Source organism: Canis aureus, chromosome 16 (assembly GCF_053574225.1).
Source record: "Canis aureus isolate CA01 chromosome 16, VMU_Caureus_v.1.0, whole genome shotgun sequence".
Classification (NCBI taxonomy): Eukaryota; Metazoa; Chordata; class Mammalia; order Carnivora; family Canidae; genus Canis; species Canis aureus.
The window spans coordinates 27,743,844-27,767,660 of record NC_135626.1 but is presented as its reverse complement, the minus strand read 5'-3'; the positions used below and the strand labels follow the sequence as shown (position 1 = coordinate 27,767,660).

At 35.7% G+C, this 23,817-nt stretch overlaps 1 protein-coding gene and 1 pseudogene across 1 annotated transcript in view; one reads left to right on the top strand and one right to left on the bottom strand.

Annotated features, from left to right (window-relative positions):
- PPM1E (protein phosphatase, Mg2+/Mn2+ dependent 1E) overlaps positions 1-23,817 on the top strand; it is a 215,773-nt gene that overhangs the window by 39,206 nt on the left and 152,750 nt on the right. The gene's annotated exons all lie outside the window — the stretch shown is intronic.
- On the bottom strand, positions 21,396-22,541 carry LOC144286261 (calmodulin-1 pseudogene; annotated as a pseudogene).

Here is a 23,817-nt window from a genome sequence, read left to right as displayed (position 1 = left end):
TTTTCCAAAAAGAGTCAAAGGAATTGAACAGTGAACACTCACAACTGATTTCTACAATTAATGTTTTACTGTATTTGCTTTTTCACATGTTTTATCCATTTATGATCTTTCTATTCATTGTATTTTGATTGCATTTTGTTTATACATTTTTAAAGACTTTATGTATTAGAGCAAGCACGAACGGGGGGTGGGGGGACAAGCAAAAGCAAACTCACATCTGAGTGGGGCTCAATACCAGGACCCTGAGATCATGATCTGAGCTGAAGTCAGATGCTTAACTGACTGAGCCACCCAGGCATCTCTTGATTGCATTTTAAAGTAAGTTGCAGATCTTGACCCTAAATATATAAGCAAATAATTTACTACAGTTCAGTATTTTTTGTAAAGTAAAATTTACATACAATGTAATGTGTAAATCTTAATTGTACCATTTGATGATTTTTGCAAATTCGTATACTTGGTGACTCAAAACCCCTATCAGGATTAGAACATTACTGATTCTAGATTTCCTCATGTCTTTTCTCAGTCAGTCCCCACCCACATCTTTCAGAGGAACCACTGTGTTTTCCTGCACAGATTTAATTTTGCCTGTTCTAAAATATCATGTAAAAGGAACCATACAGGGATGCCTGGGTGGCTCAGCGGTTGAGTCTCTGCCTTCAGCTCGGGGCATGATCCTGGGTTCCTAGGATTGAGTTTTGCATCAGGCTTCCCATGGGAGCCTGTTTCTCCCTCTGCCTGTGTCTCTGCCTCCCTCTCTGTATCTCTCATGAATAAATAAATAAAATCTTTAAAAAAGAAAAAAGGAGCCATACAATACATACTTTTTTGAGAGCACCTGGCTGGCTCAGTTGCAACTCTTGATCTTGGTGGTGTGAGTTTGATCCCCACATTGGGAGAGATTACTTAAAAAAAAAAAAAAATCTTTTGTGTAATGTTTTTTCAGTCAGCATGTTACTGAGATTCACCCATTTTGTTAAGTAATAATAGTTTCTTTTTATTACTGAGTGGTATTCCATTCCATGAAAGTACCACATTTTTTCATTTATTCTCTTGTTGATGTGACATCTGAGCTATTTCCAGTTTTTGGCTATTATGCATAAAGCTACTATGACCATTCTTGTAGAAGACTTTTTGGAGATATATGGTACAGAAAGCATTTATTTCTCTTCGGTAAATCCCCAGGAATAGAAATGCTGAGTCATTAGGTAGGTTTACATTTAGTTTTTAAGAAACTGCCTGATGTTTTCCCAAGTTGTCATACAATTTTATATGGCCACCAAAAATATATGAGTTCCAGTTGCTCCATCTCTTCACTAACATTTGAAGTTATGTTTGAAATGAAATAGACAAATTCCTTGAAAAAAACATTTGATGTTGTCAGTCTTTAATTTTGGCTATTTTATTCATGTGTAATAGTATCTTGTGGTTTTAATTGCATTTTTCTGATGACTTACAATATTGAGGATCTTTTCATGTGCTTATTAGTCATTAATATTTCTTTTGTGAAGTACCCATTCAACTAGTTTGCCTATTTTAAAATTGTATTGTCTGTTTTTTTTGTTATTGAGTTGTGTGAATTCTTTATTATGGACCAGTATTTGTTGGGTATGTGTTTTGCAAATATTTTCTTCTGTTGTTTGAATTGTCTTTTTTATTTATTTATTTTTTAAGATTTATTTTTATTTATTTATGATAGAGAGAGAGAGAGAGAGAGAGGCAGGAGGAGGGAGAAGCAGGCTCCATGCCGGGAGCCTGATGTGGGACTCAATCCCGGGACTCCAGGATCGCGCCCTGGGCCAAAGGCAGGCGCTAAACCGCTGAGCCACCCAGGGATCCCCTGAATTGTCTTTTTTAAATGGCATTCTGAATGAACGGAATTTAAAAGATTTGATGTCAGCTTCTTGTTATTGCTTTCCTGCTATAAGAAATCTTTGTCTATCCCTATGTTGCAATGATATTCCCTGTGTTTTCTTTTTTCTTTTTCTTTTTTTAAAAAAATATTTATTTGACAGAGAGTGAGAGAGAGTACAAGCAGGAGGAGCAGCAGAGGGAGAGGGAGAAGCAGACTCTCCACTGAGCAGAGAGCCCAATTCAAGGCTCCATCCCAGGACCCTGGGATCATGACCTGAGCAGAAGGCAGACCTTAAATGACTGAGCCACCCAGGTGCTCCTAAACTTTTAAAGTAGATTCCACACTCAGCTTGGGCCTGAACTCATAATCCCTAAGGTTGAGTCACATGCTCTACTGACTGAGACAGCCAGGTTTTTTTTGATAAAAAATCCAATTTCTTTAATAGATATAGGGCTATCAGATTTTCTTTTTCATCTTATGTAAGTTCTGATGAGTGGTTTTTTTCAAGGAATTTGTCTATTTCATCTATATTGTCAAATTTATTGGCATAAAATTATAACATTCCTTTAGTGTCCTTTTTTTTTAATGTCTGTAGGATTTAGGGTGGTATCCTCTTTTATTTTACATACTTGTGTTCTCTATTTTCTTGATGGTCAATCTAGGATCTTACAGATTTTGTTGATTTTTATCGATTTTGTCGATCTTTTCAAAGAACCAATTTTTATTTTTTCTGTTTACCTAATTTCCACTAGATTGATTGCAGTTATTTCTTTGCTTGTATTTATTCTGAATGTACTCTGCTTTTCTTTTTCTAGATTTTTAAGGTTCAACCTTAGGCTATTAATTTTTTTGTTTTTTAATATAGGCATTTATTTTTATTTAATATTTTATTTATTTATTCACGAGAGACACAGAGAGGCAGAGACGCAGGCAGAGTGAGAAGCAGGCTCCATGTGGGGAGCCTAATGTGGGACTTGATCCCAGGACTCTGGGATCATGCCCTGAGCCAAAAGCAGAGGCTCAATTGCTGAGCCACTCAGGAATCCCAATATAGGCATTTATTTATTTATTTATTTTCCAATATAGGCATTTAAAGCTCTAAATTGTCTTCTTAAATACTGCCTTACCTACATCAATTTTGATATGTTGTATTTTCATTACCATTTAGTTTATAATTATTTCTCTTCATCTTTTTTTTTTTTTTTTTTTACCTGTGGGTTATTTAAAAAAATGTTTAGTTTCCAAATAATTAAGAATTGTTTTTGTTTATCTTACTGATTTCTAATTTAATTCCATCATGGTCAGAAAGCATACCCTGTATGATTTTAATCCTTGTATTTTAAATCACTGTAGAAAATTGTTTAGAGGTTCCTCTAAAATTAGAAGTACCATATGATCTGGTAATTCCACTACTAGATATTTACCTAAAGACAATGAAAACACTAATTTGAAAGGATATTTTGAACCCATATATTTATTGCAGCATTATTTAAAATAACCAACATACAGAAGCAACCTGAGTATCCATTGATAGATGAATGGATAAAGAAGATGTGTATATAATGTGATATTACTTAGCCATAAGAAAGAATGAGATTTTGCCATTTGCAACAATATGGATGGACCTAGAGGGTATTAAGTGAAGTAAGTCAAAGACAAACAACATATGATTTCACTTACATGTAGAATCTAAAAAGTAAATGGACACACAATAGAAACGGAATCATAAATACAAAGAACAAACTAGTGTTGCCAGAGGAGAGATAGTTGGGGGATGGGCAAAAAAGGTGAAGGGAGTAAAGAGGTAGAAGCTTCCAGTTATAAAAGAAATAGGGGTGCCTGGGTGGCTCAGTTGGTTAAGGTTAGCTCTTGATTTTGGCTCAGGTCATAATCTCAGGGTCCTGGGATCGAGCACTTCTTTGGGATCCACGCTCAGCAGAGAATTTGTTTGGGGATTCTCTCTCCCTTTTTCTTTGCTGCTCTCCCTGCTCTTGTGCTCACATGCTCTCCCTCTCTCCCAAATAAATAAATAAATCTTTAAAAAATAAATAAAATTAAAAAATAAAGTAAGTCAACGGGGGTGAAAAGTATAGTATGGCAAATATAGTCAATATTGTAATAAATAATATTATTGTATAGTGACAGATGGTAGCTACACTTATTCTGGTGAGTATAGCTTAATGTTTAGAATTTTTGAATCACTGTTTGATACCTGAAACTAATATAATATTGTATGTCAATTGTGCTTCAATTAAAAAAAACCCTATTTTATATCATATTGTATGGTATGTCTTGATAAATATGCTATGTACACTTGATAAGAATGTGTATTCTGTACCTTTGGATATAATGATCTATATATGTCAGGTCAAGGTGGTTGATAGTGTTTTTCTGATCTTATATGTTTTTATTGAAACTTTGTAAAGTGAGAAAAAGGTGTTAAAATTGCCACCTATGGTCATGATTTTTGTATATTTCTCCCTTTAATTCTGCAGATTTGCTTCATGTATCTTGAAGCTCCTTATTAGATACCTACACATTTATGATTTTTGCTTGTTCCTTATGAATTGCTTATTTTATCTTTGAGATGTCATTAAAAAAAAATCTCTGGTAAGAGGTTGCCTGGGTGGTTGCCTGGGTGGCTCAGTTGGTTAAGTGTCTGTCTGCAGCTTAGGTCATGATCCCAGGGGCCTGGGATTGAGCCTTTCATAAGGCTCCCTGCAGAGAGTTTCTCTCTCCCTCTGCCTCTCCCCCTACTTGTGCTTGGCACTCACTCTCTCAAATAAATAAAATATTTTTAAAAAATAAAATAAATCTCTGGTAATATTCTGGCTTCAGGACTATTTTATTTAGTGTTAGTATAGCCACTCTTGTTTTTTTATACTTGACAATATTTTCCATCCATTTATCTGTGTTTGTGTCTTTAAATTATGTCTCTTATAGACAGCATGTGGTTATCTTCTGCTTTTTAAAGATATATTCTGATATTGGTGGCCTTTTTATTTGGTGTAGTCAACTTACATTTAATTATTTAAATGGGTGGGTTTAGTTCTTCTATTTTACTTTTTCTTCTTAGTGTTTCCTCTGCTCATTGTTCCTTATTTCCTGCCTTCCTTTGTATTAATGGAATATTTATTTTTAGAATTCCATTTTAATTTATGTATTAGCTTTTAAATCTGTATCTATTTGCATTATTTATTTAGTATTGGATCAGTGGATTACAACTATATCCCTAATTTTTCATAGTTTACTTAAAGCTAATATTCTATTACATTGTGTTAAATATAAGAACTTAGCAATATAAGGTCCATTTACCCCTACTATCTTTTTTTTTTTTTTTTTTTTTTTAAGTGAACTCTACCTCCAACATGGGGCATGAACTCACCTCCCTGATAATCAAGAGTAGCGTGCTCTACTGACTGAGCCAGCCAGGCACCTCCCTCATTGTCCTTTATGATCTAGTCCTGTGTATTATATTTCATGCATATTATGAACTACTGTAAAATTTGCTTTCAGCAGTGATTTGTATCTAAAGAAATTAAAATTTTTATTATTATTATTTGAGAGAGAGAGAGAGAGAGAGAGATAGCAAGAGTGGGGAGGACAGAAAGAAGCAGGCTCCTTGCTCAGCAGGCAGGCTCCTGGGGTTCTATCCCAGGACCTGGGGATCATGAGCTGAGCTGAAGGCAGACGCTTAACTGACTGAGCCACCCAGGAGTGCCCTAAAGAAACTTTTTTTTTTTTTTTCAAAGGAAAAAGGTTTAAATTTTTTTTTTAAGGTATTTATTTATTTATTTGTGATAGTCACAGAGAGAGAGAGAGGCAGAGACACAGGCAGAGGGAGAAGCAGGCTCCATGCACCGGGATCCCGACGTGGGATTCGATCCCGGGTCTCCAGGATCGCGCCCTGGGCCAAAGGCAGGCGCCAAACCGCTGTGCCATCCAGGGATCCCGGAAAAAGGTTTAATATACAGATTGAAGATTCACATCATGATAAAGGATATAAAGTTGAATACCTTCTTGTAATAAAAGTTCAACTTTTGCATCTTTTCCTACTATATTGTTTCTTTTTTTCCTGTGCTTTTCTATTGCTTTCACCCCACCTCTTCCTGTTAAAGAAACTTTATACTTGGGCTCCCTGGGTGGCTCAGCGGTTTAGCACCTGCCTTAGGCCCAGGGCTTGATCCTGGAGACCCGGAATCAAGTCCCACATCAGGCTCCCTCCATGGAGCCTGCTTCTCCCTCTGCCTGTGTCTCTGCCTATCTCTCTCTCTCTCTCTCTCTCTTTCTCTCTCATGAATAAATAAATAAAATTTTTATTAAAAAAAAGAAACTTTATATTTAAGCAATAGTTATCATTCTAATGCTCATGATTTCTTCCAGAAGTTCCAAAGTTTCTTTTTCCTTTAGCCTGGAGGACTACCTTTCGCAGTTCTTATAATGCTACAGCAACAAATTCTCTTAATTTTGATTTATTTAAATTTTCTTTTTTTTTAAAAAAAGATTTTATTTATTCATGAGAGACACACAGAAGCAGAGACATAGGCAGAGGGAAAAGCAGGCTTCCTGAGAGGAGTCTGATATTGGACTACCTCCCAGGACCCTGGGATCATGACCTGAGCCAAAGGCAGATGCTCAACCACTGAGCCACCCAGGTGCCCCTTTTTATTTAAAATTTCTCTAGTTCTTTTGTCATTCTTGAGAGATATTTCCCCTGGATATTAATTATGGATTAATAGGGTTGTTTTTTTTTCCTCTTTAAAGATATCGTTTCATTGACTTCCTTTGTTTTCGATAAGTCATCGATCACCTGGATTGTGTAATTTTTTTTTTTCTGGAAGGTTTTAAGAGTTTCTCATTATACTTGATTTTCATCAGTTTGACTATGATATGCCAAGATATGGTTATCTATGTTATTTCTCCTGCTTGGGATTTATAAAGTTTTTGAATCTGAAATTATGTCTATCACCAATTTGGGGGAATTTTTAGACATTATTTCTTTAAATATTTATTTGCCCCATCTTTCTGCTCCTCCTTTTGGTTCACTAATTAGGTAGTTTTATACCTTTTGCTGTTAGCCCACCAGTCACAGAGGATATGCCCTCTGCCTTCCTGTTTTATTTTCTTCTTACCAAAACTTTTATCTCTAGGTTTAATTGTCAACTAAACAAGTTTTAGTGAATTATATGTATAGTTTCTCAATAGTAAGAGAAGGAGGAGGGCATTTCAAGTGCATAAAAGTAAGTTTTGACTTTATAAGTTGTGATTCACTTAAGTTTCATTAGTATTATAATTAATTTGATCTTTTGAAGCTAGCCTATCTACATTTTACATTTTACAAATATCAGGGATAATAATTCTATGATACTCAAAAATTCATTGAGAAAATATTAAAATACACTCTGTTATGGATTCTTCTTGTCATTGCTCTAGAATGGTGCCATCCATAAATACACAGATCTAGTTGTATTAATACAGTTTTGTTCCAGATATTTTGTGATAATATGTGACTTTATCAAAAATACCTCTGAAAGGAAGGAAGGAAAGTTAATTTACTAGTAGCATTATAGATAATGGAAAACAATGTACAGTCACGTTTTCTGATCCTTGGGGATCTGGAAATATTTTTTTCTTTTAATATAAAGAAAGCAAATATTCAGGATGCCTGGGTGGCTCAGCAGTTGAGCCTTAGACTCAGGGCGTGATCCTGGGATCTGGGATTGAGTCCCATCCTGGGCTCCCTGTGGGGAGCCTGCTTCTTCCTCTGCCTATGTCTCTGTCTCTCTGTGTGTCTCTCATGAATAAATAAGTAAATCTTTAAAAAAAAGCAAATATCCTTGTGTTTATGTGAAATCATTGCACTTATATTTAAGAATAGGTAACCTAGGGACACTTGGGTGGCTCAGTCAGTTAAGCATCTGCCTTTGGCTCAGGTCATGATCCCAGAGTCCCAAGATGTCAGGCTTCCTGCTTGGTGGGAAGCCTGCTTCTCCCTCTCTCTCTGCTCTTCCCCCCAACTCAGACTCTCTCTCTCTTAAATAAAATCTAAAAAAAAAAAAAAAAAAAAGAATAGAAACCTAAAGAAATATGACTTATTTAAATATGTGTCCAAACCAGTTCAGGTAACTTTTTAGGATGAGACTCAGATTCACCTTAATTGTCTTCTCAAATAAATTAACATATTGATCTTGACCATAGTCATCTTGTAAAAACAAGTTCAAATTGTCAAATGAGAGGTGTGCAACTCATATATCATTTATTAAAGAAGTATGCCACAGCTATGAGACTGACTAAACATTAAAAAGATTGATTTTTCTTTTCAATATCATAGTACCTAGATTTCTACATAATAATGCATGATTTGGACTCTGCAAATGCAAAAGCATAGGTATGAAGAGTCATTTTATACAGCAGTCCCCCCTATTTGCAGTTTTGCTTTCCATGCTTTCAGTTACCAGCAGTCAACCACAGTCCAGAAGCAGGTGATCTTCCTCCTGATGTATTGTCAGGTCGGTTGTAGCCTAATGATATATCAAAGTGCCTGTGGTCATTCACCTCATGACCTCTTATCACATAGGCATTTTTCATCTCACATCCTCATGTAAATTAGGGTGAGTACGGTACAATAAATTATTTAGAGAGAGATTACATTCACATAAATTTGTTACAGTATATTATTCTACTTTATTATTGTTACTTACTGTGCCTGATTTACAAATTAAAATTTATTATAGGTATATATGATTAGGAAAAACATATATAAGATTCAGTAGTATCCACAGTTTGAGGTATCCACTTGGGGGCTTGTAATATATCCCTCAGAATAAGGGAGGAACTACTGCAGTTTATTAGGATGGGAACTGGTAATTGATTCTTTAAATATATTACCTATGATTTTCAAAGAATGAATTGAATTCAGATACTTAGTACTTATACTTTTACATTTCTTTCTTTGTTAACTTATTTCATTCTAGCTTGTCTTCCCATCTATGAAAAATACAACAGGACCAAAATCATGGTTTCAAGAAGGAAAATGCTAAATAAAAGTATAATATGAGCAAAATACATGTCATTATTAGTGTTAAGTCCCCTTTTCTGGCAGGTATGTAAAGAAAAAGCTATACAAAATGTACAATTTTATATGTATTTCTTCATTCATTTGTGGATGGACGGTTGGGTTGCTTCCATATCTTGGCTATTATAAATAATGCTGCAAGAAACATAAGGGTCCATATGTCTTTTCAAATTAGTGGGTTTTTTTCTTTTTTCTTTTTTTTTTCTTCAAATTAGTGTTTTCAGTTTTCTTTGGTTAAATACCCACTAGTGGAATGACTGGATCATATGATATTTCTATTCTGTTCCATTAATGTGTCTATTTTTGTGCTAGTATCATACTATTTTGATTACTGTAGCTTTGTGTAGTATATCTTGACATCTGGGATTATGATACCTCCAGTTTTGTTGTTCTTCCTCAAGATTGCATTGGCTATTCAGGATCCTTTGTGATTTCATACAAATTTTAGTAGTTATGTGTCCTAGTTCTGTGAAAAAAAAATGTAGGGTGAGGGGAAGGAGAGGCAGAGGGAGAGAGAGAATCTTAAGCAGTCTCCATACCCATTGCAGAGCCCAATGCAAGGCTTTGTCTCACAACCTTGAGATCTGAGCCAAAATCAAGAGTTGGATGCTTAATTGACTGAACCACCCAGGTGCCCCTGTATTTGGTGTTTTTATGGGGATTGCATTAAATCTGTAGATTGCTTTTGGTAGTATAGATATTTAATAATATTGCTTCTTCTAGTCCATGAGCATGGAATATCTTTCCATTTTTGTCATCTTGAATTTCTTTCATCAGTGATGATCAGTTTTCTAGAGTGACTGTACCAGCTTGCATTCCCATCAACAGTGTAGGAGGATTCCCCTTTCTCTGCATCCTCACCAACATATGTCATTTCCTGACTTGTTTATTTTAGCCATTCCAACTGGTGTGAGATGGTATCTCATTCAGTTTTAATTTGAATTTCCCTGATGCTGAGTGATGTTGAGCATTATTTTCAAGCGTCTTTTGGCCATGTGCATGTTGTCTTTGGAGAAATGTCTGTTTATGTGTATATGGCAAAGCTTTAAAAATTTTTTTCTATAGTCCTATCTTTTTTAAAAAAAGGTTTTTATTCATTTATTTGAGAGAGAGAGTGAGCATGAGAGAGTGTGAGCAGGGGGAAGAGCAGAGGGAGACAAAGAAGTAGACTCCCTCCTGAGCAGGGAGCCTGACTCCTAGGACTCCGGGATCATGATCTGAGCCAAAGGCAGACCCTTAACCTACTGAGCTACCCAGGTATCGACACAGTTTTTAAAATAGGTTGAATTTTGCTTTATGGCCTACTATATGGTTGTCTTTCAAAAACATTTCACATGTGCTTGAACAGCACACCAGTTGTTGGGTGCGTGCTCTAAATAATGATCATAAAATAAAAATTATATTCAGGTTTAAAATTTTTAATCTCTTTATTGCTATGTCTATTAGTTACTGAGAAAGAGGAATTAATTTCTTCCATTATGATAGTGGATTCATTGATTTATTCCCTTAATTCTATTGATATATGCTTTATTCTGGAGTTCTGCTATTAGGTACATACAAGTTCAAAATTTTTATGTCTTCCTGGTGAACTGAACCTTTCATCATTATGTAGTGATCATTATGTATTTCATCATTATGTATTTACCTTAGTAAGACTTTTACATAAAAGTTTATCTTGTTAATATTTCTAACTAGTTCTTTTAGTTAGTTTTATCTGATACAACTTTTCTCTCTCCCTCCTTCCCTCCCTTCTTCAATTTTATCTTTAAGCAATCTCTACACCCATAGTGGGACTCAGACTCATGACCCTGAGATCAAGAGCTGCATGCTCTACCAACTGAGCTAGCCATGTGTCCCTGTCTGGTATAGATTTACTCATCTTTTTGTTCTCAATCTTTTTTCTTATAATTTAGATAAGTCTTTTGGGAACACATACAGTTGGATTTTAGTTTTAAAACATCTGGACTGATAAACTTTTTAGTTGTAGATAATTTATAGTTTGTTACTACTGATATAGCAGGTATATTTTTATCTTTTACGTTTTTCATTGTCATACTTACTCTGCTTGTTGTTATACTTGTATTTTCTGTGGTTCTTTTCCTGTTCTACCTTTTCCTCCCTCCTTCATTTTCTTTTTCTTGTCCTTTGGAAGTTACACACTCTGCTTTTTTTTATTGATTATTCTAAAAATGTTAACATGCATATTTAACCTAAAATCCAAAGTTAATTAATAATATTTATCCAACTAATTTATGTAAGGACTTTTTTTTAAGTTTATGTATTTATTTTTAGTGATCTCTACATCCAGTGTAGGGCTCAAACTCCTGATCCTGAGATCAAAAGTTGCATGCTCTCCTGACTGAGCCAGCCAGGTGCCCCTGAGAAGGACTTCTAAATGTTTAAACTTGGATGATCTTCTTTTAGGTTGAGTGTTTGTAGTCTGATATTTTACTTCTGTTTTTAATTTAGTTCCACAAATTAGATATCATTGTTATCATTTTATATGACTAATGTTTGTTTAGGTTTATTCATGTATATATATATATATATATATATATATATATATATATATATATTTTTTTTTTTTTTTTTAATGATAGTCACACAGAGAGAGAGAGAGAGAGAGAGGCAGAGGGAGAAGCAGGCTCCATGCACCGGGAGCTGGATGTGGGATTCGAACCTGGGTCTCCAGGATCGCGCCCTGGGCCAAAGGCAGGTGCTAAACCGCTGCGCCACCCAGGGTTCCCATGTTTATATTTTTTTAAAAGGATTCCAGCATCTCAAGATAGATCTTCTAAGTTTCCTTCTTTCCTGAAGTACATACTTACTTATTTTTTTAAAAGATTTTATTTATTTGATAGAGGGAGAGAGAGGGAGAGAGAGAGAGAATAAGCAGGGGGAGTAGCAGGCAGAGGGATAGGAAAAAGCAGGCTCCCTGTGGAGTAGGGAGCCTGAAGCAGGGCTGGATCCCAGGACCCTGGGATCATGACCTGAGTCTGAGGCATACGCTTAATCAACTGAGCCACCCAGGAGCCCCTGAAGTACATACTTTAGAAGTATATTTATTTCTATTTATTTTTTAATATTTTATTTATTTATTCATGAGAGACAGAGAGAGGCAGAGACACAGGAGGAGGGAGAAGCAGGCTCCCAGCATGGAGCCGGATGCGGGACTCCAGGATCGCGCCCTGGGCCAAAGGCAGGCGCTAAACCGCTGAGCCACCCAGGGTTCCCCTCCAGGAGTATATTTAAACGACTTTTCTTAGTAATTAATATCAGTTTTTGTTTGTTTATTATTTTTATTAATTTACGACAGTCACACACACACACACACAGAGAGGTAGAGACATAGGCAGAGGGAGAAGCAGGCTCCATGCAGTGGGAGCCGCGGGAGCCCGATGTGGGATTTGATCCTGGGTCTCCAGGATCGCGCCCTGAGCCAAAGGCAGGCGCCAAACCGCTGCGCCACCCAGGGATCCCAAGTTTTTGTTTGTTTAAACATGTCATTACTTGCTCTTGCACATATTAAGATAATTTTCCTATGTATTGCAACTCTAGGTTGATTATTTTTAGCTTTTTAAAAATTATTCTTCTGTCTTCTGAGTTTTATCGTTGCTATTGAGAAATCAGTTGTCAGTCTTTTTATCAGGTATCTGCCTTTTTGCTCTTGTGAACTCTAAAATATGTTCTGTGTCTTTGGGGTTTTCTAGTTTCACTGTAATCTATATAGGGTAGTCTTTTTTGTCATGCTTCTGATTTGTTAGGGTACCTGCATCTGAGAAACGATGGTTTTCATCAATCTTGAAAAAATTTTAGCCATTATTTATTCAAATACTGCTCCATTCTGTTTTATTTTTCTGGAATTCTTTTTTTTTTTTTTAAAGATTTTATTTATTTATTCATGAGACACACAGAGACATAGGCTGAGGCAAAAGCAGGCTCCTCTTAGGGAGCCTGATGTGGGACTCAATCCCAGGACCCCGGAAAATGTCCTGAGGAGACGCTCAACCACTGAGCCACCCAGGCATCCCTATTTTTCTGGAATTCTAATTAGATGTGTTAGGCATTATTACTCTTTTTTCCTTGTGTCTTAATTTCACTTTTGTTTATGTCTCCATTTTGTATTTGAGTAAATTCTTTACATTTCTCTTCCAGTTCAAACTGTAAATTCTTACTTCAGGTTCAGCTACCCTGCTGTTTAACCTGTCTGCCAGGTTTCTTAACTTTAATTATTATATGTTTAATTTCTAGAAATTCTATTTTGTTTCCTTTCAAATCTACTCATTTAATAGGGTCTTGTTCCTTAGTCATATTTTTATATCCTTTCTTGTTTCATTAAATGTTACTCTGTAACCAGTAATTCCACTGTCTTTGTGGGTTAGAGTATCACATTTATCATTTCTGCTGACCTCTGTTTTTTTTTTTTTTTTTCCCAGGGTAGTGTTCTATTTGCCTGAAGTGGAAGGTTGGAAGTTTATTAGCTAATCAATTGGGGAAAAAAATAGGAAAAATAATGTATCTATAGCAACATAAATTAGGACTTTGCCTTTTGAAATAGAAATTTTAGAATTTATTCTTTGCATTGTCATGTCAAAAGTGAATCTCGTGGCAATCAAATAGCTTTACATCTTCAAAATCTGTTATTGCTTTTTATACATTGTTCAATCAGAGTACAATTAATAGGAAAAAATGGAGACTTTTTTTAAACTATGGGCATCTGTGAAGTGTCCCTTCTGTAAATGAGGTGTGTTTGTAAGATATTACTTTATTGATTAGCCAGTATATGGTGAATGGATTTATGCTGTTTCTGTTATGGTATAATTTTGTTTTTGTGGTTCATGTCATTAGCTGGAAAAGAAGAAAAATAAGGTCTTACTAATTAACATTAACTTATTTTGTCATTAAAAGATGAGGAACTAAAGATAAAAGGCAGGACAGATGTTACAGAAATCCATTTTATTTTTTTAATGTCTAAATTCCCCAAGAATGAGAATTTCTAATATTGTCTGTTTAGTGTGTTTATGATGCTGAATTCCTAGCAAAAGATACATTTCGTATTAGTTTTACATTTTGTTGTAAGAAATGGTAGAAGATTGAAGTTTCATTGTTTTTGTCTGCATGTAATATGCTAATCTCAGGTGATTTATTTTCTTTCCTCCGTGTTTGAGGGATAAATAGCACATATTGTTTTACTCTGAAGGTTTCCTCAATTCACCAAAAACAAAAAATAATCTCTCTTTATTCCCTTCAATTTCTGTGGCTCAATCTTAAGGACTAAATAATGTTGCCTTTTTTTTTTTAGAGTAGTAGTTATAATAATTTGTGATGTAGCAGTGAGATGAAATAAATACTTTGAATCACTACCTGTAAGCTACAATGTTCATTAGTATTCTTGTTATTTCCTGTGTTTATTTTTTCCTTCCCCAAAGGAAACTCAAGCTTTTTATAGCAGAGACTGTCTTCTATTTTGTTTATATCCATCAGTCCTCTTTTTGTCAGACTTCAGGTCTATATAAATCTCCAGCTTATTTGAAATACTTTTGTCTTTGCTAGCTTGTAAATGGGATCGTTTTAGCCCATTTCTCATTAAGACTTCATACCTTGGCATTCTCTTTATCATAGAAAAATTGTGTACACGATAGAGAAAAGCTTGTAAATGGGATCGTTTTAGCCCATTTCTCATTAAGACTTCATACCTTGGCATTCTCTTTATCATAGAAAAATTGTGTACACGATTGAGAAAAGTCAATTTAACTTGACTTATTGAAACCTCCATATTTGTGGAAAAACCCTAAGATGTCTTTCAGGACTGTTTGCTTTTTGATAAATCCATGTTGTTCCTTATTCCAATGAAAACTGATATAGACTATATTGTAATTCGCTAATCCTATCATTCTTGCCAGCATAGTAGGGACTGTTCATTGTGAACACATTCTGCTGCCAGCAGCTGAGTTGGAACATTGTGTTTATTTGTGAGAGGATTTGAGCAGTTTGGTCTAATGATTAAATGAGGGAATGATTCTGTTGACAAACCTGATGAAATCATTAATCTTAATAAATTATAGGGAGGAATTCACATTTAAAGTATTGAATATCATACTGAACATTGTAACAATTTGAAAATACTGTATTTCATTTGCAAGAATTTTCTAGCTTTCCTCTTGCTTTTTTTGAGCAGTGGACAGATATACTAGAGGCAACCTAGTTTGGTGTGATAAGCAACAGATTGGAACATAGATCAGACTAGGTGAACAAGGTCATGGAGTCCAATGTATATTCACCATGTACAAAGAACTTTGATAGACACTCTATGTAGGACGGGAGATCGAGGTGGATATAAGAATGACTAAATAATCATTGTCTTAAAGATTTATTTATTTTAGAGCAGGGGGAAGGAGTTGAGGGAGAGAGTCTCCGTGCTGGATGCCGAGCCTGATGCAGAGCTCAATTTCATGACCTTGAGATCATGACCTGAGCTGAAACCAAGAGTCAGAACACTTAACCGACTGCACTGTCCAGGTGCCCCAAGATCATTTCTTAAAACATGTAAAATCCAGAAGGAGAAATAGATCAGTGAGTAATTGAAAGTAGAATGAAACAAATGTTAAAGTGTTTGCAAGTAACATGTGATAGGATAATGTAGGAAAGAGCAGTGAAGATTGATTAGAGACTCAGAGAAAGTGTCCCTAAGAATGTGACATTTAAGTTGATTCTAGACAAAGAGTAGTATTTAGACAGATGGAGTATGTTGAGAATAGGAATGTGAGGATCACATTTTGAGAGATTGGTAATTATGGAGGCATGCATGGCTAAAACCCTAGTTTTGTGGAAGGTTAAAGGAGAATATAAGGCCAAACTCAATGAGGGTTTAATTTTGACTCTAATAATATTAATAACAACTAATATTTTTATGCACTTCTCTGAAACTTAACAATAACAGCTGTAGGAGGTATTACTAATATTCCCATGTGTATATGGTCTTGTGTGACTTACTGGGAGGACCTTGATCTGAAAGTTGACTTTGTCACTTAAGAGCTGTATGACCTTAGATATATACTTGGTGTCACTGAGTAGTAGTTTTCTCATCTATCAAATATGAATAGTTTCTTCAGTAACTTGTTTCAGGGCTGTTGCATTGGCTATGCATTTGTACACTACATGCATTTGTACACTATACTACACTAACTGCACTACATTATTCCAGGGGTGGCATTTGTACAGGCCAAGGACTTTTTTAAAAAGATTTTATTTATTAGAGAAAGCATGAAAGCAAGCGGGAGGAGGGTGGGGGACAAGCTGACTTGATGCTGAGCGCAGAGCCTAATGAGGACTCCCATCTCCCAACCCTTAGATTATGACATGAACTGAAATCAAGACTCAGATGCTCAACGAACTGATCCCACCCAGCAGCCCCTAGTGATATTTTTTTGTAGAGGGCCAGATGGTAAAATTTTAGGCTTTGCAGGTCATAAGGTATGTCATAACCTCCCAACCCTGTTGTTATAATAAACAGCTATAGACAATATGTAAACAAATGGGTGTGACTATATTCTAATAAAATTTCTTTCTTTTTTTTTTTTAAATAAAATTTCACTTACAAAAAAAAAAAAAAATGTTGGACCAGACTTGATTCTACAGACCAAAATTTGCTTACCTCTGACATAGACCGGGATGTGAATGGTATACTCTTGAGTTGTGTAATTATGTGGCATAGGTATTTTAAATAATAAATTACATGAACTATAAGAAATATTTATTTGAAAAAAAAAAAAGAAATATTTATTTGTAGGTAGGTGCAGAAATATTTTTAGCTTAGTGCATATGGATGCTCAATGATAAAAGTCCATTCCTTTTCCTCTCTTCCTATCTATATATCTATTTATTTATTTAAATATCTCTACACTGAGCATGGACCTTGAACTCACAACAGTCCTATGTTCTACCAGCTGAGACAGCTCTCCCCTTTTAAAGTTCTTACCATTGATTTATTGGATAAACCACTTAAACCTTTGCCCTCAACTTCAGAATTTTCAGTAGGAAAATAAAAACCCTTCTACCAAATCTATAATTAGGTCTGTGAGTTAGAGTGAAAATCTATATTGTTTTGAATTCTTTAAAATCAGTATTAACTCGAAATTATGGCTGAGACATTGTTTTAACTGAGCATCACTGTATTCAGGAGTCTTAAACACAATGTCATAGGGGCTTGACTCTGGAAAATAGTGTGGAGGTTCCTCAAGATGTTAAAAATAGAATTACCCCATGACCCAGCAATTGCACTACTAGGTATTTACCCAAAGAATACAAAAATACTGATTTGGAGAGACACTTGTACCCCAATATTTGTAGCAGCATTATCAACAATAGCCAAGTTATGGAAAGAACCCAAATGTCTATCAACTGATAAATGGATAAAGAAGATGTGGGATATATACACTGGAATATTACTCAGCCATCAAAAGAATTAACTCTTGTTATTTGCAATGATATGGATAGAGCTAGAACGTATTATGCTAAGCTAAACAAGTCAGAGAAAGACAAATACCATTTGATATCACTCATGTAGAATTTAAGAAAAAAAAACATATGAACATAGGGGAAGGGGGAAAAAAGAGGGAGGCAAACCATAAGAGACTTAACTATAGAGAACAGAGTTGATAGGAGAAGAGGTGAATGGGAATGGGCTAAATGGTAATGGGTATTGAGGAGGTGTTATATGTATGTGATGAATCACTAAATTCTACTCCTGAAACCGATATTATACTATATGTCAACTAACTGGAATTTAAATAAGAACTTGGAAGAAAAAAAAAAAAAAAGATAGGGGGCTTGAAGCCTAAATTGATGGTCCTGATTCAGCATCTTATGTGATTTGTGTTCTTTTCTATAAACTAGAATTTTTACCTGGAGAATATATACTGCTTTAACTTATAGAAATAGTACTGTCCTGATTTTGGTCCTCATCACATAGGTTTTGTCAGACTGCCAGTATATCATTCCTTTTTATCTTTAAGATTTTATTTGAGAGAGAGAGAGAAAACATTAGTGGAGGGAGGGTCAGAAGGAGAAGACGACTCCCCTCTGAGCAGGGAACCCAACAAGGGGCTTGATCCCAGGACCCTGAGATCATAACCTGAGCTGAAGTCAGACGCTTAACTGACTGAGCCACCCAGGGCCCCTGCCAGTGTATCATTCCTGAAGTAAAGTTAATAGTTGAGAACAACCATATGTTCTTCTAGAGATACCTGGGAGCAGGAAAGTACGGGTTTTCTCTTGCTCTTACTTAATTGTAGCTTTGTTAATGTTATTATCAAAGTATTTTTTGAGGGTTTTTTTTTCTTAGTGCTTTGAAGAGTTTTTTTTTATCAGATTATGTAAATCAAATGTTGATTATCTACTAGGGCTGATTTTGACATTGCATTTGGGTCTCAGTTTAAGGATAACAAGTGTATTGTATATTAATCATTGTTGCAAGAAGATAATGATGTTGAATTGCCATACATAACTTTGTTCTCCCATTCTCAATGTTAAAAAACATTTTTGGGAGGCACCAGGGTGGCTCAGTCAGTTAAGTGTCTGCCTTTGGTTCAGTTCATGATTCCTGGGGTCCTGGGATCAAGCCTTGAGTCCAGCTCCCTGCTGGGCAGGGAGACTGTGTCTCCCTCTCCCTCTGCTGCTCCCCCTGCTTGTGCACGCACTCTCTCCTCAAATAAATGAAATCTTTTATTTACTTATTATTTGTTTTTATTTTTATTTATTCATGAGAGACACAGAGAGAGTGGCAGAGACAGAGGGAGAAGCAGGCTCCCCATGGGGAGCCTGATTTGGGACTCGATCACAAGACCCCAGGATCACAACCTGAGCCAAGGGCAGATGCTCAACCACTGAGCCACCCAGGTGCCCCTAAATAAAATCTTAAAAAAAAAAAAAAAAAGATCTTTCTTATAGTTATTATTTTAACTACGGAATAAACCATTTTCTATTTCTACATTTGAAAATATTTCCTTCTCAAAAAAAAAAAGAAAAAATATTTCCTTCTCTTTACTCTTTTTTTTTTTTTAAAGATTTATTTTTATTTATTTATGATAGACATAGAGAGAGAGAGAGAGAGAGGCAGAGACACAGGCAGAGGGAGAAGCAGGCTCCATGCCAGGAGCCTGACGTGGGACTCGATCCCAGGACTCCAGGATTGCGCCCTGGGCCAAAGGCAGGAGCAAAACCGCTGAGCCACCCAGGGATCCCCGTCTTTACTCTTTATAATAATATTATATACATTCTAGCTGCATTATTTTTTAACTTTTTTATATGACATAACATTTATCATTTTAATTATTTTTAAGTGTATAATTCAGTGGCATGAAATACATTTATAATGTTGTATAACTATCACCTATTTCTGGAACTTCTTTACCATCCGAAACAGAAACTCCATACCCATTGAACAATAACTATCCATTTCCCCTCTTTCACCCTGCCCCTTGTAACTTCTGTTGTGCTTTCCATGTTTCTGAATTTGCCTGTTCTGGGTACCAACTTCATATAAGTGGAATCACACAATATGTGTTTTTGTGTCTGTTTTATTTCACTTAATGTTTTGAATTATTCATGCTCTTCTGGGGTATCACTCTCATTTAAAAAAAAAGATTTAATTAATTTATTTGGCAGAGAGTGTGCACTCACAAGCAGGGGGACACCAGGCAGAGGGAGAGGGAAAAGCAGGCTCCCTGCTGAGCTAGGAGCCTGGTGTGTGGCTTGATCCAGGACCCTGGGATCATGACCTGAGCAGAAGGCAGACACTTAACCGACTGAGCCACCCAGGCACCCCTGGACTCTCCTTTTTTAATGGCAGAAATACTCCATTGTATATATATGTGTCACATTTTATTTATCCATTCATCTGTTAATGGACACTTGCACTGTTTCCACCTTTTGCTGCTATGAACCTTGGTGTACAAATTATTTCTTTGAGTCTCTGCTTTCAGTCCTTCAGGATGTACACCTAGGATTGGAATTGCTGGATCATATGGTTATTCTGTGTTTAATTTTGTGAGGAACCACCAGACTTTTTCACAGTGACATACCACGTATTCTGCTTTAACAGATAGTTTTGGAAGGCTTTTTATTACCTTATCTTGAAAATGCTTATTATTTTCATTTTAACATATGAAAGTTCCTTGGAATTTTACAAGTGTATTATCATTTGGGGGCAATTACATTTGTAGACTTTCCTATTTAGTATTTTTCTCTTTTTTATTTTTCTAAATTTGAAGTATTAAATACTGATTTCTTTGTCCTACATTCACTAAGAAGCTAGAAAGTTTCTTACATTCAAGCAAGCAAAACATGCTATAAATAAATCATGCCACATCTCAAACTGGTTAATAACACTAAGGATTCCCAAGCATTCTAAAACTTGTATGATAATAAAACACTCTATTTTATTTATCTCTTAGAAAATACTTGAGTTTCCTAAGAAGAATAAGCTCTATTCTTTTTCTAAAATAGGGACGCCTGGGTGACTCAGCAGTTGAGCGTCTGCCTTTGGCTCAGGACATGATCCTGGAGTTCCTGGATTGAGTCCTGCATCAGGCTCCTACATGGAGTCTGCTTCTCCTCCCTCTGCCTGTGTCTCTGCCTCTCTCTGTATCTCTCATGAATAAATAAATAAATAAATAAATTTTAAAAATATCTATTCATTTATTTATTCAGAGAGAGCGAGAGAGAGGCAGAGACACAGGCAGAGGGAGAAGCAGGCTCCATGCAGGAAGCCTGATGCGGGACTCGATCCTGGGACTCCAGGATCACACCCTGGGCTTCAGGCAGCGCCAAACCGCTGCGCCACCGGGGCTGCCCTAAATAAATAAAATTAAAAAAATAAAGTTAAATTGGTACTGGATCTAGTCTATTATCAGTACCTTACTTAAAAAGTAAATAATATTAAACAGGAAAAAAAACCTTAACACTTGAGATTTTTCTTTAAAGATTTTATTTATTCATGAGAGACTTCCATGCAGGAAGCCCAATGTGGAACTCGATCCTGGGACCCCGGGATCATGCCCAAGCCAAAGGCAGACGCTCAACCACTGAGGCACCCAGGCGTCCCATTGAGTTTTATTAAGAACCTGAACACATTCTCTAACCCTCACAACAACTGTATGGGGTATAGGAATTCTTATTATTTTTATTTTTCAGATGAGAAGCTTGAGGTACATAGAGAGGTTATAAAAATTGCCTAAAGTCACACAGGTAACAAGTACTATATTCATAATTAATTCAGAACATCTTTACCTAAAAGCATATATTTTTTTAAAGATTTTATTTATTTATTCATGATAGTCACACAGAGAGAGACAGAGAGGCAGAGACACAGGCAGAGGGAGAAGCAGGCTCCATGCACCGGGAGCCCGACGTGGGACTCGATAGAGCGCCAAACCGCTGCGCCACCCAGGGATCCCTAAAAGCATATTTTATTTTATTTTATTTTATTTTTAAATTGTAATTTTTTTATTGGAAAACAAATATACAACTTGGAATGGATTTGAGGCAAATTGTGCCATAAGCAGATTTTCTTTAAGTGGCTAAAACAAAGTTTAAAAAGCAAGTAACAATAAAAGAAAATGTTTCTGGTACAGGACCAGCAGTACAAAAAAATAGTGTACGAGTACCTGGATAATACACCCGTTTTGCAGTAGTGCAACTTTTAAGTACATATTGTTGACTGTCCATAGTCCACGCAGAGTTACAACTCCACACTTCAACAACAACATGCTGACAGTTCCTAAAGAAAACTACTTAAAAAAAAGGCATAACCCAGATGTTCCCTCATTTGACCAACTCCATCTAAGTTTAGATGTGCAGAAGGGCTTAGATATATCCAGAGTAAGCCACATGCAACATGTTACCTGATCAATTTTCTAAAATAAGGTTTCAGGACAATGACAGTAAGATAAGGGAAGAAAACATGGAGGAATGAAGTCCTAATTACTATACATGCATATTTTTTGACAGCAGGGGGAAACCTTTTACAGATAAGTTACAAACAAAGAAAAGGCAAATAAACAATTTTGTACAAGAAATTTAACACATTCTGTACAATGTCTTCACTTTGCTGTCATCATTTGTACAAACTCTTCATAGTTTACTTGACCATCACCATCAATATCTGGTTCCCTGATCATTTCATCAACCTCTTCATCTGTTAACTTCTCTCCCAGGTTTGTCATCACATGGCGAAGTTCTGCTGCACTAATATAGCCATTGCCATCCTTATCAAACACACGGAATGCTTCTCTAATTTCTTCTTCACTGTCTGTGTCTTTCATTTTTCTTGCCATCATTGTCAGAAATTCCGGGAAGTCAATTGTGCCATTTCCATCAGCATCTACTTCATTAATCATGTCCTGTAACTTTGCTTCTGTGGGATTCTGCCCAAGAGACCTCATTACAGTTCCCAATTCCTTTGTTGTTATAGTTCCATCACCATCCTTGTCAAATAGTGAAAAGGCTTCTTTGAATTCTGCAATCTGCTCCTCAGTCAGTTGGTCAGCCATGCTGCAAGCGCTACCGGTCTCCGAGAAGCGGCCACACAACCCTAAAAGCATATTTTAATGACTACTTGTTGGTGCTGAGAAAGATAATAAATACATCTTCATTTCTGTCTTACGGAGTTTATTAAAAACGATGAGCCCAAACCACTTAACGTAGTAGGGATGCAGAGGAAAAAGATAATTGGATTTTAATTACAGAAATTTAAAGGCTACCTATTTCCATATACAGTCTTTAATTAGTGTAAGCTTTTAATATAGTCCCCAAGTTCACTATTTTCTTGCTGTTTCATGCACTGGCAACCCACATATGAATTCATAATTAGGCCACCTAGATCCTAGGTAGAATTTATACTGATGGTTACCATCTCCATTTTGCACTTTGTCATTTTGTAGTGGCTTTCTTCTACTTCCCTTGAAACTTTCTTTCTTCCTGGAAAGACCTCTTATCTAACTAAGCACTGTAAGGACAGGAATCTTTGAGCATTGCCTTATACATAAATGTTCATTAAATCTTTGGTAAATAAATATGTAAAAATCTGTTTTCTTTATAAATCCTTATCAAATAAGGTGGTAGAATCTTATAACAATTGTTATGGTTACTGATCTTTGCCCCCCAATTTTCCATAGCCATTCTTACATACTTCTGTTTTTTCTGGAATATGTGAGACACAATATAACACAGTGATAAAGGGCATGAATTTTGGTATCAGACTTGGAATTAATTCTGGCTCCACTTAGTAGTTATGTGAACTTGAGTAAATTCCTTAACCTCTCAAACCTCAAGTTTCTCATCAGGAAAATGGGGTTTAGATAATAGTGCCTACACCACAGGATTGCTGGGAGGGTTAAAGAAGATAGTACATGTGATGTGCTAAACTAAGCACAGGACCTGTTTTAACATAGGCTAAGTGTTCTTTTTATGTGTCCTATTACTTGGGATTCAACAGTACAAGACTTGATCAGTATCCTAAAGGAATGTACCTATTAGGCTACAATAGGAAATATGTATATACATGACTCTAAAATACTGACAAAATACCTGAAGTCAGAATGAGTAAAATAGAGACTACACATTCGTGACTTTAAAAAAACTATTTTGACAAATAAAAATTGTATATATTTAAAGTATACATCATGTTTTGATATATGTATACATTGTAAAATAATTACTATGATCAAGCTAGTTAACAAATCTATCACCTCCCATATTTATGACTTTTGTGTATAGTGAGAACACTGGAGATTTACTGTCATCAAATTACAGGCATACAATACATTATCATTAACAGTAGTCAGTCTGCTGTACAGTAGGTCTCCAGAATTTATTCTTCTTATAACTG